Raw genomic sequence first — 5,206 nt, 5'->3', positions numbered from 1 at the left:
ATATATAGACCTTTCCTTGACCCTCCACAACAACAAACTAATACGATATTTGTCCCTCTGTGCATGACTTATTTCACTCAGCATATTATTCTCTAAGTTCATCCATATTATGTGGTGTTCTGCAGACTTCACATTTTTCTTTACTGCTGTGTAGCTTTCCATTATGTGTATGTACCATAGTTTGGTCATCCACTCTTCCGTTGATGGGCACATAGGTTGTTTTCATCTTTTTGCTAGTGTAAATTGTGCTGTGATGAACATGAGTGTGCATATATCTGTTCCTGTCCTGACTCTCACCTCTCTAGGACATATACCTAGTAATGGTATTGCTGGGTCAAATGGGATCTCCAATTCTAGCTTTCTAAGGAATCACCATATTGCTTTCCATTGTGGTTGTATCACTTCACAGTCCCACCAGCAGTGTATGAGAGTCCCAATCTTTCCACATCCTCGCCAGCATTTTTTATTTTCTGTCTCATTGAAATTTGCCATCAGTGCTGGGGTGAGATGGTAATCTCATTGTTGTTTTCATTTGCATCTCTCTGATGGCCAGTGATTGGGAGCATCTCTCTATGTATTAGTTGGCCACCTGAATATCCTCCTTGGTGAAATGCATATTCATGTCTTCTGCCCATTTTTCATTTGGATTGTTAATTCCTTTAGTGTTGAGGCTTTGTAGTTTTCTATAAATCTTGGAGATAAGTCCCTTGACAGGTATGTAATGTAATCAGCAGACATGAATTTGTTGCTGTCATTTTTGTTTTGAGCTTTGTTGTGGTGTTGATTTCTTTTCCATATAATTTTCTATGCTGAGCTCATTTTGTTTATGATTTGTGTTATCACTTCCTTTGTTGCTGTTGTTTTAGTATTTGCTAAATATTTGCGCTGGTTCTTTTTTTTTATTTATTTTGATGTGAAGGTTTATCATTTTTCTTTGAGGTTACCCTGTGATTTATAGTTTTCTTCCCAAGTGTAGAATATCCCTTCTATCTTGTAGTTGTCTTGACATCCCTACCATCTAGAAGTTCTGTAAAGATACTGTTTTTTCCCTCTTTTTGGTTTGTAGTTATTCTCATTTGTCAATCGATGCCTCTGGTTCCCTGTTTACAATCTTGTAGGTTTATTTACTTTGGATACTTCCATAGCTGGGTTGGTTTCTGGGTTATATCATCATGTGTGTTAATGGTCAGTTGTTGTTTTCTGTTGTTGCTTCTCTGTCCAAAGGACTCCCTTTAGCATCTCTTGAAAGGTTGTAAAAAATCCCCTTAATTTATGCTTCTCTGGAAATGTACTAATTTGACCATCATATCTGATGGAAAGTTTTGCTGGGTACATAATTTTTGGTTGGAAATATTTCTCTCTCAGAGTTTTATATATACCATCCCATTGTCTTCTTGCCTGGATGGATTCTGCCTAGAAATCCAAGCTTAGTCTTACTGGTTGTCCCTTGTAGGTAACTCTTCCTTTTCCCCATGATGTTCTCATGATTCTTTCTTTGTCTTTGGTTTTGTGAATGGATATATTCTCATCTTTCATCATTTCAGGGAAGATTTCTTCCAACAAATGTTGGACAATTTTCTCAGTGATTTTATTTTTTCTCTTCCTCTTCTGGAATTCCATTGGCATGTAGGTTATTCCTTTTGATGGTATCTCACATGAACCTTAGGCTTTCTTCATTTTGTTTTGATCTTTCTTCTGATTCATCCCTTTCCAAATAAGTATTCAGGTATCTGTCTTCAATCTCATTAATTCTATCTTCCATTGCATCAATTCTACTTTTTTGCCCCATCAATGCGTTATTTATTTCTGACAATTTAGTATTAATCTTCTGGATTTCTATCTGTAGATTTAGAATCATTTCTAATTTTTCATTTATTTTGTCATTTTGTTCATGTATTTTCTTATTAATTTCTTTTAGGGTTTTGCCTGTGTTTCCCTTGATCTGTCTCTCAATTCATTAAAGATACCTAAATATAATTCTTTTGAATTCCTTATCAGGGAGGCCCATGCTTCATCTTCCTCAGGGATGTCTTTTGGGTCTGTATCCTGGTGCCTTGTTTCTCTTGCATTATCTTGGTTCTTTGTAAGGACTGTGATGTTCTGTTGTCTCTGAGGCATTGTGATATTTTTGCGTTTATATTTAATTCATGATAGTATGTTGGAGTGACTTGCCCACAATTTTCATTTTCTTTGTTTTGTTTATATGTTACCTATGCAAGCAGGGTATTGTGCTGTGCTCCTCTATTTACTAGTTGGAAGGCCTTATACACTCACCATCTATCTTCTTTCTTGTTGTCAGCCTCTTGTATGTCCTTGGTGAACTTGGCAAACAGAGCCTATTCTTAGGTCCTTGGAATCCAAATGAGAATGTTATCACTTTAAAATCCAAAACAGTTGCCACTTGTAAAGATTCAAAATGGTTGCACACTCAGTCACTTTAAGTATACAAAATAGCCACTGCTTGTAAAGATTCAAAATGGCTGCCTCCTCAATCACTTTAAATATACAAAATGGTTGCCATGTGTAAACAATCAAAATGGCTGCACCCTCCAGAGAGCAGGAAGTCAACAGCACAGGTTGTCTCCCTCCTTGCTGTTTCCTTTCCTAGTCATAGGCCACCAGCAGAGTCATCCCTCCAGTCCTTGGTGACTAGTGCTGAGGTTTAGGTCAATTTTTAGGTCCCAACACCACTTGGAAATATTCAGGCTGTTGGTACCATCAGGGTAGCTGACAGTCCGCAGCTCTGACACTTTCTGTACTCACTGTTTTCATTCAGGTTTTTCCATGAGTTGGTGCCTAATCCACTTCTGTATAGTTCCGTTCAAAGCTCAGTGTTCCAGGATTATCTTCTGTATTTCTGTCAATTTTTTTTTTTTTTTTTTTGGTCAAAGAGGGTCCGTGTCACTTGTCTGCCTCTTCCTCCATCTTACCAGGAGTGAGGTCTATTTTCTCCAACAAATTTTATCATCTCCTCTAAGAACAACTTGATCATTTCTTATTAGATTGCTTTCTAAGTTTTGGTTGTTATTTCAGAAAATATTTCTTTTTAGTAATTATATTTGTATTTCCTTTATGCTCTTCTAAAGAAATGTTATTCATTTTATATCTTGATTATATACATAGCAATGATGCTGAAATCTTTGATTCATTCCAATAATTTATAAATTTGCTCAGATTTTTATTGCACAATTATAATCATTTAAAATTATACAGCTTATATCATCCCTATATTTCTTATTTTTCTTTGTTGTCTTACTTTTATGACAAAGATTTCTAGGTCAACCTTACTCTGCAGAGATGAAGTTAGCCACTTTCTTCTTGGGACTTTAGTTCTATAATTTTTTGAATAGTTGAATAGTTGTATTGTTAGATGTAAATTGGTAATACACACAATTTTCAAAACTTTTTAAAAAGGCTTTAAATGTTTATGGTGTTCTCTTCCCACATTGCTGACACACACACACACACACACACACACACACACACACATATATATGAGCTCTGGTGGCATGCTACCACTCCTCAGAAGGAAAGTTGGGCAATCTACCTCTGTATCTCTGTAGTGATACCACCTCAGAAACCCAAGGAAGAGTCTCATATCCAACTCAACAGCAGTGAGTTTGGTTTTGGTATACATGTGTGTGTGTGTGTGTGTGTGTGTGTATGTACATATACACACACATACATATATATATATATATGTATATATTTACTGTGTGTGGTTGTTGAATTTAATTGAATTACCTTTATCTATTTAGATAATCATTTATTATATTCTTCATAATTATGTTAATATGGCTTTATATTATTAGATTTCCAAATGTTAAGCCACAATTTTCTAATCCTTCAATAAATCCTATATGGTATTTTTAAAATAATTATTTTGGTATGATTTCATTTTATTTAGTATACATTACTATTCTGGTATAATTAGAAAATATATAGTTTTTTTTTTAATTAAACTCATTTTGAAAAATAACATAATAATGAATATTATACAAATTATTATAATACACATCTTACTGTATTTTCATAAAGAGAACACACTGATGCACCTACTGAACAGTTAAAGAAATATTGAAGCCTCACAAGACTCATCCAAGTTCATAATCATACTCCTCAAGAGTAATCACGATGTTGATTTTTAATATTATATATTTATATTTTTAGAATTTATAAATACAGAGTCATAAAGTATGTTTTATTTCATGCTGATATATTATTATTCAAACATAAGTGTTCAGTTATTATTAGTTTTGATGTTTATTTGTTTTGTACTAGTTCTAATAAATATATTACTACTTCAATACCTCTTCATTTGTGGATGTGGCATTATTCAAAATGAGAAGAAACAGCTGCAGGAATTCAATAATAATAAGAATATAGAATGTGTGAAGTATAAATCTAAGAACTTTGGAATAAGTCTAAAATGAAATGGAATCCATAAAGATCAATATCCTAGGTATTAGTCAGCTAAAATGGAGAGATATTGGCCATTTTGAATCTGACAATAATTTGGATTGAGTATGCTAAAATTGACAAATCTAAGCGGAATAGTCTCCCTTTCATCATTAAAAAGAATATTTAAAGATGTAGCTTGACATGTAATGCTGTCAATCATAGGATAATATGAATACCCCTACAAGGGTTACAAGTTAATACTATTATATTCAAATTTATGTACCAACCACTAAAGCCAAAAATGAAGAAATTTAATTTTATTCCTAACTTTTGCGGTCTGAAATTGATGAAATATGCAATCAAGATGTGTTGATAATTACTAGTAATTGGAATGAGAACATTGGAAAAAAGAAGCATCAGTAGGTTGAAAAATGAGGACTTGGTGACAAAAATTATACCAGAGACCTCATAATAGGATTTTAATGGATTGATGACATATTCATTGCAAATGTCGTTTTTTTAACAACATAAATGGCAACTAAACTAAGTACACACGTGGACTTTTACAGATAGAATGTTGTTGTTGTTGTTAAGTGCCGTCCAGTCGTTTCCGACCCATAGCGACCCCATGCACAGCAGAACAAAACACTGCCCGATCCCGCGCCAGCCCAACAATCCCTGCTATACTTGAGCCCATCATCGCAGCCACCGTATCAATCCATCTCCTTGAAGGCCTCCCCCTCTTTCGTTGACCCTCCACCCTACCAAGCATGACATCCTTCTCCAGGGAATGGTCCCTTCTGAC

The sequence above is a fragment of the Orycteropus afer genome, unplaced genomic scaffold, assembly GCF_000298275.1.
Source record: "Orycteropus afer afer isolate SDZICR_OR568_19922 unplaced genomic scaffold, OryAfe1.0 scaffold00004, whole genome shotgun sequence".
NCBI lineage: Eukaryota > Metazoa > Chordata > Mammalia > Tubulidentata > Orycteropodidae > Orycteropus > Orycteropus afer.
The sequence above is the reverse complement of the archived record's forward strand: the minus strand, read 5'-3'. Positions refer to the sequence as shown.